The sequence below is a fragment of the Lolium perenne genome, chromosome 6 (assembly GCF_019359855.2).
Source record: "Lolium perenne isolate Kyuss_39 chromosome 6, Kyuss_2.0, whole genome shotgun sequence".
NCBI classification, from domain to species: domain Eukaryota; kingdom Viridiplantae; phylum Streptophyta; class Magnoliopsida; order Poales; family Poaceae; genus Lolium; species Lolium perenne.
This window is the reverse complement of record NC_067249.2, coordinates 91,079,263-91,094,295: the sequence shown is the minus strand read 5'-3', so window position 1 is coordinate 91,094,295 and position 15,033 is coordinate 91,079,263. Positions and strand designations below refer to the sequence as shown.

At 43.6% G+C, this 15,033-nt stretch overlaps 1 long non-coding RNA gene across 1 annotated transcript; it reads right to left on the bottom strand.

The window, feature by feature from the left end:
• Positions 1-5,037: 5,037 nt before the first annotated feature.
• Positions 5,038-11,110, bottom strand: LOC139832246 (uncharacterized). Its single transcript, XR_011747072.1, has 3 exons — positions 7,230-11,110; positions 6,591-6,664; positions 5,038-5,799 (listed from the first exon to the last, which is right to left on the bottom strand). It is a non-coding gene; the product is annotated as an uncharacterized lncRNA (long non-coding RNA).
• Between the last annotated feature and the right edge of the window lie 3,923 nt (positions 11,111-15,033).

Sequence of the window (15,033 nt, the reverse complement as noted above, 5' to 3'; positions counted from 1 at the left end):
TTTGCTATAAGTTTTCGATACATAGTTACCTAGTCCTTCGACCATGAGATCATGTAAATCACTTATACCGGAAGGGTACTTTGATTACATCAAACGCCACTGCGTAAATGGGTGGTTATACGGATGGGATTAAGTATTCGGAAAGTGTGAGTTGAGGCATATGGATCAAGAGTGGTATTTGTCCATCCTGATGACGGAGAGATATACTCTGGGCCCTCTCGGTGGAATATCGTCTGATTAGCTTGCAAGCATGTGACTGGTTCACAAGAGATGATATGCCACGGTAGGAGTAAAGAGTACTTGTCGGAGACGAGGTTGAACAAGGTATGGAGATACCGATGATCAAACCTCGAACAAGTAAAATATCGTGTGACAAAGGGAATCGGTATCATATGTAAATGGTTCAATCGATCACTAATTTATCGTTGAATGTGTGGGAGCCATTATGGATCTCCAGATCCCGCTATTGGTTATTGGTCGGAGAGGAGTCTCGACTATGTCTACATAGTTCACGAACCGTAGGGTGACACACTTAAGGTTTGATGTCGTTTTAAGTAGATATGGAATATGGTATGGAGTTCGAATGTTTGTTCGAAGTCTCGGATGGGATCCAGGCCATCACGAGGAGGTCCAGAATGGTCCGGAGAATAAGATTCATATATAGGAAGTCATTTTCTAAGTTTGAAAATGATCCGGTGTATTTATGGAAGGTTCTAGAAAAGTCCGGAAGAAATCACCATGGAAGGTGGAGTTCCGGAGGGACTCCACCAACCTTGGCCGGCCAGCCAAAGGGAGGAGGAGTCCCAAGTGGACTCCACCTAAGGGGTCCGGCCACCCCACCAAAGGAAAAGGGGGAATCCCACCCTGAGTAGGATTCGTCCATATGGAAGGTTTTTTAGTTGGACTCTTATTCGTTCTTTGGGCAACCCTTGGTGTGTTCCACCTATATATACATGAGGAGAGAGACAGGGCCAGCCACACCCTTGGCCGCACCACCCAAGCCACCAGAGGCCGGCGCCCCAGCTCCCCTCTCCCAAACCCTAGCCGCCCCCTCCTCATACCTCTCCCGCAGCGCTTAGGCGAAGCCCTGCCGGAGATCTCCACCACCACCACGCCGTCGTGCTGTCGGGACTCCGAGGAGGAGCTACTACATCCGCTGCCCGCTGGAAAGGGGATAAGGATGTCGTCATCAACACCGAACGTGTGACCGAGTACGGAGGTGCTGCCCGACTGTGGCACCGTCAAGATCTTCAACGCGATTTTGAAAGCGGCAAGTGATCGACTACAGCAACAACGAGATCTAATCTCGTAGGCTTTGGAAATCTTCGAGGGTTAGTCTCATGATCTTCTCGTTTCTACCATCTTCTAGATTGGATCTTGGCTTGTTATTCGTTATTGCGGTAGGATTTTTTTTATTTTCTATGCTACGAATCCCATCAAAATGGTCGCTCGTGGGTCGGATTGCTTACCATCCTAGGGCCCACACACGTGCCAAATATGACCTCGTTTTGGCAAACTATGCCATGCCGAGACCGTTTCCCACCTCATTTCCCCTGAAATCCATAGAACTCGGGATGTGATAGCCCTTTTCATGAAGGGTTTTCGAAATAATTGCCATATCCCAGTTTTGACAAACGGAATGGTTAATATGACATATAAAATGACGCCACGCAGCTCCGTGGGATTTTTTGACTTCGTTCAAATTGCCATCTGGCCAGAACGGGGCCCCAGGACATGCAGTATCACCGTACCGGGCGTGCGGGTGCACCCATTCGCGAACAAACTAAACGGACAAAAAATAGCACATATAATGATGCGTCGTAGAACTAAAAACATTTTTTCCGGAATTTCTGGAGCGACGGATAGTTGACCCCTAGTTCAAATCTGGTCAGTTTCCACCAGATTTGGCAGGACACCGTCGGAAGCCGCATGGGTTCCCAAAAAGCTAACGCCGTGCACATCTCATGTGATAGGTGGTGTGTAGGTGGTATATTATCATCGCATGGAGGTTTCACGTCATACTAAAATGCGCCCCATGTAGTTGCTTCACAAATAAAAACCGTTCGGGCACGCTAAAAATGAAAAGATGGTCGCCCGTGGGTCGGATTAGAAATCCCCGCCCTGGGTCTTTCTTCCCATCCTAGGGCCCACACACATGTTAAATATGACCTCGTTTCGGCAAACTATACCATGCCGAGGCCGTTTCCCACCTCATTTCCCTTAAAATCCATAGTACTCCAGAGACGTGATAGCCCTTTTCGTGAAGGGTTTTTCAAAATAATTGTCGTATCCCAGTTTTGTCAAACAGAATAGTTACTATGACATATAAAATGACGCCGCGCTGCTCCGTGGGATTTTTTGACTTCGTTCAAATTTCCATCTGGCCAAAATAGGGCCCTCGGGACATTAGGTATCGCCGTATCGGGCGTGCGGGTGCACAAATTCGCGAACAAACTAAACGGACAAAAAATAGCATATATAATGGTGCGTCGTAGAACTAAAAATATTTTTTCCGGAATTTCTGGAGCAACGGATAGTTGAACCCTAGTTCAAATCCGGTCAGTTTCCAGCGGATTCGGCAGGACACCGCCGGAAGCCGCATGGGTTCACAACAAGCTAACACGTGCACATATCATGTGATAGGTGGTGTGTAGGTGGTCTAATATCATCGCACAGAGGTTTCACGTCATACTAAAATGCGCCCCATATAGATGCTTCACAAATAAAAACCGTTTGGCCACGCTAAAAATGAAAAGATGGTTGCCCGTGGGTCGAATGAGAAATCCGTGTTCTGGGGCTTGCTTCCTATCCTAGGGCCCACACACGTGCCAAATATGACCTCGTTTCGGCAAACTATGCCATGCCGATGCCGTTTCGCACCTCATTTCCCCTAAAATCGATAGAACTCCTAACGTGATGCCCTTTTCGTGATGAGTTTTTCAAAATAATTGTCGTATCCTAGTTTCGACAAACGGAATAGTTACTATGACATATAAAATGACGCCACGCGGCTCCGTGGGATTTTTTGACTTCGTTCAAATTGCCATCTGGCCAAAACAGGGCCCCCGGGACATGCGGTATCGCTGTACCGGGCGTGCGGGTGCACTCATTCGCGAACAAACTAAACGGACAAAAATTAGCACTTATAATGATATGTCGTAGAACTAAAAACATTTTTTTTCGGAATTTCTGGAGCGACGGATAGTTGACCCCTAGTTCAAATCCGGTCAGTTTCCTACGGATTTGGCGGGACACCGCCGAAAGCCGCATGGGTTCCATAAAATTTAACGCATGCACATGTCATGTGATAGGTGGTGCGTAGGTGGTCTACTATCATCGCACGGAGGTTTCACGTCATACTAAAATGCGCCCCATGTAGCTGCTTCAGAAATAAAAATTGTTTGGGCACGCTAAAAATGAAAAGATGGTCGCCCGTGGGTTGAATTAGAAATCCGCGTCCGGGGTATTGCTTCCCATCCTAGGGCCCACACACGTGCCAAATATGACCTCATTTCGGCAAACTATACCATGCCGAGGTCGTTTCCCACCTCATTTCCGATAAAGTCAATCAGATTTAAACTATAGGTACTTGATCTAATGCTCATGATTTTTGGGTAAATTAACTTTGTAGGTTCAAAATATGATATGGGTATCATATTTGTATTCCTCTCATTTTTTTATCAATTTAGACATATTATTTGTCAAATTCGCATTTACTAATATTAATTATTCCATATTAAATAAAAAAAGACAAAAAATATAATCATTTAATTGTTTTTCAAATTCTATATTATTATTATTTATATATATTCATTGTTGTTTACTTAAGTAATTGTTTAGAATTCAAAAATATAGAGGTGTGACATCACGGTCAAAGGGTTAATATGATTCATATGGTAGTATTAACAACAAGTGTCATTTCTATCATTGAAGCTCATCCGAAGAGAACCAAAAAGTTAAGCGTGCTGGGGTGGGAGTAGTGTGAGGATGGGTGACCAACTAGAAAGTTTGACTACAAGTGCAATTTGATCTAAGATTAGGTGTACTAAGTGTGATTGTTAAAGATTAGCAAGTAAAAAAGAACAAGAAGAAAATTGAAAAAATAATTCTTTTTCAAAAAATGTAATTTAAATATTTTTTTAAAAAGTAGATTTTAAAATTTTAAAATACTATGCCGACGGTGAAATCTTCGGCACAACAATCTGTGCTGACGGCCAGTCTGTGCCGACGGTGATTGGGCAGTGCCCGACTAAAACTATGCCGACGATACTACGCTGACGGTCACCGTCGGCACAACCGATGCCGACGGCCTTCCTTGTAGTGCCGACAGCTGGCGGCCGTCGGCGCACTCTAGCTCTCCCGTAGTGAGATGAACAAAAGTTTGTATTTTATGTTATGCACATAAATGTTTGGTTGAGTTTTGTTTGGCTTGATATGTAGCTGATTTCGATCTAATAGAGACAGAACACAGAAGCAATCATAATCAACGAAATCAGTTGGTCCATGTAATAATATTTAAACATCAGGAACAGAGCGTGTAAAAATTGATCAGTTCTATCGTGCAAGTAGGCAAGCACTGCTAGAAGCTTGTGTCTTGTTGCAATACTAGATGGACCTCGCGCACTTTGTTGCGCGCATTTTCGCCTTTTTATATTCTTTCCCCTGTCGTGTGTATAATGAGTAGCAAAATATAAAGATAGAAGATTTAATTTTCCTTATTTCCTTTACCTTACGAACATCAATGGCAGTAAAATAAACTTTGATAGAGGATTGCATTATGGAAATAATTTGATGTCCTTATTTCCTTTCCTTATTTCCTTATTTTGCATATTAGTTTCTTTCAAGTTTCAACAAAATACGTCGATAGAGCACATGGCATGGTTACAGATTATTGTGGTGAAGACAGTATTGTGAGGCTAACAAAACACAGAAGGAAACAAAAACTTAATAAAAATTGTTCGCTCTTCAGTAAAGGATATTGCAAAATAGAAGGGAAATCATGATACCGACATCTTAGATACTTCCATAATCCTATTATTGAACACACAATTCAAAGTATTGAGTCACTCGACAAAATTCTAAACAAGAAATATCCTTATCCATTGAGTAAAAATCCATCATTTTCCCTTTCGATTGACACACATCCTCATGGGCAAACCCCCGCCTTCCAAATTTGTGCTTAGTATCCTAAACATGAATCGAAATCATGTCATGGACATAAGGTGCAAACTGGTATAAATAGCGTCTGACCAACCATATATTACATACACTGAGACAATGAACTGCACAATTAGAAATTAAGTTAGCCATAGGTAACACAAAGGTTGCATGTTTCGAGTATGAAGGCCATAACTATTTTACATAACCACAATTAGTATATGTTTATGTGTACAAACGATGAACTTTTTAGAGCTCCTGCTTCGTTGTTACTGTCTAGATTTCTGTAGATTTATGAGCTAAAATATTTTAATGTGAAGTTGAGAAACAAAATATCATTCGGATCAGAACACTCAATAGATCTCACATTTGATCTAAATATATGCTTCCATAAAAAAATAATTAGTAGCCTAGGTATTTACAGAAGTCCGAGCAGACAAATAAAAAAGAATAAACTGAAATTGTGTACCAAAGCTAAAGCCTTAAGAGATGAAATGAGGAAACATCGGAGCCTTCCAGATGAAGCCCGCTTTATGTATACCAGACCAGATTGGCTCCTCCTTTTGTTGTCAAATTTAAGCAAAGATAGGAGGGGACTTCTTCCAATGATTCTGTGGCGAGCTTGGCATCTCCGACATGATGCTGTCCATGAGAAAAAAAAAGGACGTACCCAGTGCTGAGAGCTCCCGCACTGTGCGGGGTCTGGGGAAGGTGTTAGTGGCAAGCCTTACCCTCACAAAGTGCATTGTGAGGAGACCGCGACTCGAACCTCACAGGCGGTGAGGCTCTCCGACATGATGCTGTCCATGAGAAAGGAGAGTAAAATTTCTGATTCTGTAAATTTCCTGAATAGATACCTACAAGACCTAATGATAAACCGCAGGAAACATGACAATCTGAACTGGAAGCAGCATATAGCAACAACATGCTTGTTGGTCGCTGCTTGCCATGTGTGGCTGCTACCTCTGTTGCAATATCGAGCAGATCAGAACCATGTAAACCTCATGAGAATGTGGGTAAAAATAAATGGTGATGCCGCCTATTCCTATCAGGATGTGAAAAGCTATGTGAGCAGCATCGCTAGAGACCACAACGGAAAGGTGTTGTGGGCGAGCAGTAGAGAAACTGGAAGAGGTACAAACGATGAAGATACTGAAGCGAAAGCCTATCTTATTGCATTACACCAAATACCCATACCTAAGAATTTATTTCTGGTGTTGGAGTCTGATAATGCAACAGTCGTGGATGCAATAAAAAAAAGAAACCAAAAGTTGTCGTCAATGTGGGGTACTACAACCAAATTGGGGTTTTTAAAGGTACTGTTGGTAGTTTCAAAGTTGGCAAACTTATAACAGAGAGTAATCAGGCAGCCCAGGAGCTCTCCAAATTATCTAAATCTTCTGTTTTAAAAAGCCTCTGGTTGGGGCATGTACCAGCAGAAGTTCTTTCTTTTGTTGAAGATGACTTGTAAACTGTGTTACTATGACTGAATGAAACTCTCTCCTCCCTGAAAAAAACTAAAATAATTGATTGCGCCATCAGTTTATTATTAGCAATATAATATTTAACGCCACTCCATGTATGGCATTCACAGTCACCACCTGACCTCGAACATCCTAACACAAAATTTTGAAACTTTCTGGATAACAGAATGATCACTTTCAGCAATTGTCAAATTAAAGTTATATTGAACATACTAACACAAAATTTTGAAACTTTCTGGATAACAGAATGATCACTTTCAGCAATTGTCAAATTAAAGTTATATCCAAATATTATCAAAATTTCTACTTGGTTCCATTATTCCAAGCTCCGACACTATCAACACCACAATGTTCATGAGCAGGTAAAGATCACTATGATCTTACATTCATAGGCATGAAACGGACACGAATGAAGATTTATTTGTGTGGTCGTTTGCTATGACGTAAGGGGCCATCTTAATCAACATGGGTTTTGGGGTTGACAAATGAGCTCAACAGGAAAATAAATGTATCACTAACCGCAAAAAACAGAAGGGAGATCGGTAGATCACATATAAAAATTGTCCAATATACTACCAAAATCATTACCTTGCAGGTCACAATAAAATGTCGTCCCTCATCTGCCTCTACCCAACTCAAATTTTCCCTGGTCTCTCCTGTTGTAATCCCCAGCCTCCTACCAATAAGGCAATACCACCTTAAAATCAAATCACAACTGAATTTCGCATATATGTAGAAGTATATATGCAGAAATGAAACAACAAAGCAAAGAAGCAGTACCAGTTCAACAGCATATGCAAGAAACCGAGAACGCCAAATGAAGATTGCAAGTACCAGCATATAAAGAAAAAAAAAGGCTGGAGGGGGACTAAAACAAATCAGATCAATCCAGGTGAGAAGGAGGCCGCACCTCTAAAATTTTGATGGGTGCTTTTGGATATAAATATTTTACATGGTTTTGATGGGTGCTTTTGGATATGAATATTTTACATGAGCATGGACAAGTAAATGAGTAAAACCATAACCACAGGCACGACCACCACCCTATAACAACATGGATGCAACTAAACACATATGCCACTAAAAAAGGTGCAACCAAGAGCTAACATGCCATTAACGAAATGGCTGCCATCATCTATGAAAATATTGTAGGTTATGGAAATGACAGGTAATTGCGAAGGTATAGAACTTCCAATGCATGGTAAGAAAGTCGGCTGGTTGGAGAATTGAATAGAATGTGACACAACTATTTGCTAAGTCATTGAGATATAAAGAAGCTTAGCATGATTTTTACTGTGGAAAAGCATTTTCTAAATGCATCGATAATTAACACCATAAATTCTTTTATAATCTAGAATTTCCTTTCAGTAAATATCTAGCATGATTCACTTATCTTAGTCTTATTTCAAGGGAAGAAAGAAACAAGTATTCTCGCAAGTAGAGGCACAAATGAAGCTACGAAGGAATTCTAAAGTAAGGTAGTTTCCAAGGGACATTTTCAATAATTGAACCATTAATTTAAAGAGGGAATAAGCATGAACAATTTCTACCTAGAACGCAGTGAAAATATATGAAATGGTGCACAAAAAGGACCAGGGTCTGACATCTTCAGATCATATCGTCAAAGAAGTAGCATGTTTAGGCACAAAGGAAAAACCTCTAGTCATTGTATAGGCTGCATTAAAAAGAAAGGTGTTCAAGATAGCTTACCTCCATGTAATACCTTTGGTGCTGCTCCTGGATGAGCCAAATAGTATAATCATTGCTGGATTGCATGGACAACCAATATATTATCTCTTATCAGTCTATTAGTTGAGTGGAGAAGATGTTGCAGTCGAACACAAGAAATTATCATTCTGCAAACTAAATATGTATTTAAAAAATGCCAAAATATCAAGCAGTTCAGCTTTTCTCCCTTTTTTGCATCAAGGACACGACACCATCACTCCAGCACTCAACATTAATTAATCCCCAAAATACACGATAAACAAGAACATCCAATTAACATGTATCATGTGAGAACCCATCTAACCTACATGCATGTATCATTTAATATATATGCATTCGCTAATTAAGCTATATGCCCTACCACACTGAAATTGCAGCTTTTAGGGAGCAAATTCTCGATGCCGATGGTGATATTGAGCCCATATCTCAAGCCGTTATTTTTTTGTACTCATTCCTTCTGAAAAAGAACAATAGGCTTACCTCATGAAATTAGACATCAACTACTAATAATTAGGGAGCAATGCATGCATTTGATACAGATAAATTCAGTTTTGATTGAGGGACAAACATTTACCAAAAGGAAGTGTTCATCTGTTATCTGGATCCACTAATTAGTTGAAAAAATTACTAAAACTCACACAGTAAGGAAAAGGATGCCAATATAACAACCGGAGCAAACAAGAACATCGACTTAACATGTATCATGTGAGAATCCATCTGACCTACATGCATGTATAATTCATTCATTTCTTCTCTAGCTAACATATAATTTGTACGCATTGGATAATTAATCTACCTATCCCACCACACTGAAATTGCAGCTTTTAGTGAGCAAATTCTTGAGGCCAATGGTCATATTGAGCCCATATCTCAAGCCATAATCTGTCCGTACCAAAACTCATGGCTCCTAAAAAAGAACAAAGGCTTATCTCACAAAAGTAGACACCGACTAATAATAATCAGGGAGCAATATATGCATTTCAAATAAATAAATTCAGTTGCAATTGAGGTACATACATCAATCAAAAGGAACAGTTCCTGTGTTCCTTGGAGTAGTAGCTGGTTGAAAAAATTAGTAGCATAGTATAAACTCAAACATTAAGGAAACAAATGTCAATACAACTAGAGCACTTTTAACCATCAAATTTAAGTATGTACGAATCACAGTCAATTTGAACTTCAAAAATCAGCCAAAACTCACAAGGACAACCACTATCTCAAATAAAATGAGCTAATGCATTCACATTTATGACGTGGAACATAGCTCTAGCTTCGGGAGGACGCTGCACCATGCATCATCGATATGCTAGATGATTTTATAGCTCAAATATGTAATGTTTAAGATTCTCATAATAAGGAGTAGATTCTTCTACATACATTTCATTTCCCAGAACAACAGTAATGAATTTTACGGTACAACCTAAAAATTGTCGATTATTAAGCAACTATTGAAAATTCAATATTAAGAGGGGTCACGGCATTCTACAGTAATATTATTGAAGCCCGCATCCAGGTAATATCAAGAAAGGTCTTGGTGAGCAAAGAAGAAAACATACCTTAAACATTTGTATGAGAGTCGACAACTTTTTAAATATGCCAATCCCACAAAATCTTGCTTTATCCATTTTCTACTTCATGCACATGAAAAATAAAGCATACATCAGCTGATGGACTACCATCCAGAGTAGGGAACAAAAACTCATTAGTCAACACAACCAATATATATAAGCCATGGAAGAGAGTGTACATAGAAAGTTCCAAAATTGAGATGCACAAGATTGCAAAAAAACTGATTGCACATAAGACAGCTGAAGTCACGGTATTGACTCAAATGTGGTACATTTGCAGGTAGATTTCAAACTGGTCCTTTCAATTATGCTGTGAACTCCCCATGCAATTGAACAATGATGACACTGTAGATCAGTGCAATCTATACTATTGATATTGTATCAGGTAAAGAAATAAACATGGAAGGATTTGGACTGTATGAACTTGAAAAACAGAGGAGCAGTAGACTGGATTCAGAGAAGATATGTGAATGAACCAAAATCGTGTAGGCATATGAAGAATCTCAGGCCACCTCGAGCCCTGGTCTTGTGCTCCTCGGGCTGGGAAGTAGCGACCCTCTGTCAAGTTTTTCGGCTCACACAGGGAGAGCAACATTGGGGACTCACCAATGGACATTTTGAGCACTCCTCCCAGCCGTGCCGGACTTAGGGGGTTGGAGGTGGAGGGCCGGAGATGTACTGGTCGTCATGCATGACGAAAATTATCCGGGGATAGAAGGTGTAGCAAGGTGCAATCGTCGTGGCCACCCAGTAGTATTGCCACCAGTAGAACGGCCGCCGCTAGCTAGGGGCGGGAAACCCTATCACGACGGGTGCTTCCAGCAGGACGGAGTAGGGGGATTGAAGGTGGAGGAGAGATGCCCAGTGGGCCGGGCGGAGACTGACTGGGCGAAGGAGGCGGTGTAGGCGCGTGCACCTCAAGAGGAAAAGCCGCGCCCACTCCAAATCGAGCATGTCCTTGGACTCGCCGCCGCTCCCGCTCCATGGGCATGGAGGATCTGACCGCAATACTGCTGAGACCCTTGGGGAACCATTCAAGGCAGCATGGAGGGATAGAGAAGTTGTAGGAGGCTGGAGGCAGCGACGACGACCGCTGAACTGCCAGCCGCCGGGGTTTGGCGATCTATCGTGTCGAGGCGGCGAAGAGGAATTGGTAGGGAAGAGTGATTTGGGGACGGGCTGGCCTGCGAGGTAAGAGCATCCTCACTCGTTGGCACTCCTCACGCCCAAATCCGGCAAAATTTTCGTCTGGATTGGAGGAAGATTTAGCCTAGAAAGCGCCGAAATTCCAGCCGTCCCCCCGGCAGGAAACCCCCAACCTCGACCATTTGATATATTTCAAACAAATTTAATATAAAATTTAACAAGTTCGGCGACCAAGAGTACGGAAATTGCTGAAACAAATTCGGCGATAGTCAGTACAATGTTTAACAAGTGCTGAAACAAATGAAGCACACAATTTCACAATTTTTCAAACAAATTAAGACAGCCTAGTTGGCGTCGGCGTTGGCGTTGCCTCGGAGCCTCCATATGTGCTCCACCAGATCATCTTGCAGCAGCTGATGCATTGTAGAGTCTCGAATCTCCTGGCGCATAGCAATGAAGGCGGCCCATGATGGAGGCACCTGGTGATTAGGCTGTGCAAGAGGACCCTCTCTCTCATATGGTGCTTCTTGCTCAGCCAGAGGAACCGGATGCTTTCGCTCATTTTCAATAATCATATTGTGTAGGCACACACAGCAGTTCATCACCTCCCACATCTGATCTTTGGACCAAGTCATAGCGGAGAACCGGGCGACAGCAAATCTCTGCTGGAGGACACCAAATGCACGCTCGACGTCTTTTCGGCAAGCTTCTTGTTTCTTGACAAACTCGCAAAGTTTGGGGGTGCTAGGGTTCGAGATAGTCTTCACAAATGTTGCCCACTTTGGATAGATACCGTCTGCAAGGTAGTATCCTTTGTTGTAGTGCCGACCATTGATCACATAGTCCACCGGGGGAGCATGACCCTCAACAAGCTTGGAAAAGACCGGGGAGCAGTTTAGGACGTTGATGTCATTGTTGGATCCAGGCATACCAAAGAAAGAGTGCCAAATCCAGAGATCATGGGTAGCCACTGCTTCAAGTATCACAGTGCAGCCTTTTTTGTGACCCTTGTACGTTCCCTGCCACGCAAACGGACAGTTCTTCCATTGCCAATGCATGCAGTCAATGCTTCCAAACATCCCTGGAAAACCCCTAGCTTCATTTGTTGCAAGGATCCTCTGAGTGTCTTCAACAGTGGGTGATCTCAAGTAATAGTCCCCGAACACTGCTATGACGGCCCTGCAGAACCGGTAGAAACAATCAAGGGCGGTGGACTCCGCCATCCGAAGATAGTCATCTGCACTATCACCGGGAGCTCCATACGCCAGCATCCTCATAGCCACTGTGCACTTCTGCAGTGACGAAAATCCAACCAAACCAGTGCAATCCGTCTTGCATCTGAAGTAGGGATCAAAGTCTCAGATGGCATACACAATTTGCAGAAATAGCTTTCTGCTCATCCTGAAACGACGCCGGAAAACACTCTCACCGTGCAATGGATTGTCGGCGAAGTAGTCGGCGTACAACATGCAGTAGCCCTCCATTCGCTGTCTCGGCTTGCACTTCCGGCGACCTGGTGCCGACCCACCACGTCGACCAGTTGCCAGTCCGGCGTACATGCTTGTCAAGCAACCGAGGATCATCATGTGCTCGTCGTCTTGGGCGGCTGCTGCCATCTCTTCTTGCATAAGCTCGACGAACATCTGCTCCTCCTCTTCGTCCGAGTCCATGGCCGGCGAGGCAAATGGACGAACACCTGACGGGCGTGGTCGAGGCAACCCGAGCCGCGAGCGACGAGGAGCAGGCCAAAGTCGGAAAACAGGCCGGCGGAAGAGCAGCCAGATAGGCCGTCGTCGAAAGACGGCGGAATTGCGGTGACCCAGCATAACACTGTATGTTGTAGTATACAAGTCGTTGATATGATCTTTGCGAAGGGACTTCTTCACAATTTGCCATATCCCTCAGAGTGGTACAACAGAAACATTGCAGGTCATAACACTCCATACTTTATTATAAACATTGTCTTAACAAGTTGATATTCTCACAGGTCCTATGAGAACACCCTAAGATACTACTAAAGTACAATTACAACTCATACTATAGATGAAAGAGCTCAACAGCTTATTTAGGTAAGTTCTACGCTGCTCGGCTCTATGATGCTAGGTATATCACTACTCCTCCGCCTCCGTGTCATCGGGTCTGTAGACTATCCCATAGTCTACTCCTTCAACTCCTCCGGTAAGATCAGGTTCTTCATAGACCAGCTCGTAACTTCCTTCTGGTGCTCCATCGTTGATGGCCTCCACTTCCGGATCACAGTCTAGCAAGGGTGTCGAAAGAAAGTGAGTACAGAGGTACTCAGCAAGTTCTAAAAGAATAAAAAGGTGTTTGATGCACTAGCTACGACCATTGATCAGGAAATCGCAGGTCAATGCATGTTTTGAAAACATTTCTTCAAAAGGTTGCTTTTATTATGAAAACTATGCCCGTCAGTCTTCACAGGTTGACTAGAACTTCACGGAGTTCCTTTCCTGCCGCGTTCGCAGATTCCTTCCCCGGAACAAGGAGTGACAGCCACAATTTGATACACTCTGCAGAGGTGCGTTACTTTTCCCACAAGAGATCTCACCCTTTTTGCCATCCGCAGGGACTTGCCCCCGTTCACACTTCCTTTGGTGTGAGGCCAGGTATAAAGATCCAAGCCCACACCGCCTTCTCCGCGACTGCAAACCCACCCTTTTGTCCAACCGTACACCTCCAGTAGACTTCCCCCGATAATACGGCTTTACTCATGGTGTACTCCGGACAATCCCTCATAGATCGTAGAGCTTATCATCACTAATGGATGGGGATTTAAAAGGATATCCCAACCTATTGCGGCAGTGCCTCCAGCACCCCACCGGCTCTCCGATCCGTTGGCGTGCAGAAGGGAAAAGATACGGCTGGCTTCCCCAGAGCCATTATAGATCTCATGGTCAACGCGGTTTGTACGGCGCTAGAATCACTGGACGGCATTGGTAATTAATCCTAGGGTGATATAACCCATTGCAATGGAACCTCCACCATATCAACACATACCATGGTTCCATTGCCAGCCACATAGTCATATTCATAGTTGGAAAGTAACATTTCATTTGCGATGCAGGAATGATAAGTATATAGCTTTGCATTAAAGTAGTAGAAAATAATCAAGTTGACATGAGCAAGGGTGAACTTGCACGTGGACTGAGAGAGTGCAGTGCAATGCAGTTGATGGAACCTGGACCTCGGGTTCTGTAAGAAGCATCATTGTCCGGTAAGGACAATGTTATAAAATCCAAATAATGCAATCATGGATGTATTATTTTATGTTGAATCCCTTTACCCTGCTGAGTTATATCAATTTAGGGTTGCGTTTAAGATTTATGTCTTTGAAAGTAATTTACCAGTGATTTAAAAGTATAAACTATTTTAATTCACACAAAGTACCACAATTATCTAAGCCCATGGGACAGCCCACTAAGGCTTGCCCCATAGCGGCTCGGTGGAGCCGAACGGCCCACCGCTCTCACTCACTCGGCCCTCTCTCACTTTTCGTCTCTAACCCTAGCCTCTCTCGTGACGCCCTGGCGATGGCGTCGCCGCCATGGCCGCCGTCGTGCTCCGGCCATCTCCATGCTTCCCTGACCTCGCCACCTACCTGATCTGGACCGCCGCGAGACGATCTATCGATCTGTCCGCGTGGTTTCTCCGATTGCTTCCTCTCCTGGCGAATCGCCTCCTCTCTGGATCTCGTGGAGAATCGCCTAGGGCGATTGGGTGATCTCCGACGAGCTCTCACCCTCGCCGTCGACGTGTGCGCCTCCGAGACCGACCTGGCGCGGGTGCTGCTCGCAGTACTCGTGCCGTCGCCTCAGGTGCTTGCTACGGTGGTGCTGGTTCGTGTCTGGGTTCGCCGGCGTAACGTCGGCGCCTACCCTGGACTTGCAGCTGTTAGGGCCGCGCGAGCACTGCCTCGCCATGCCCTAGCT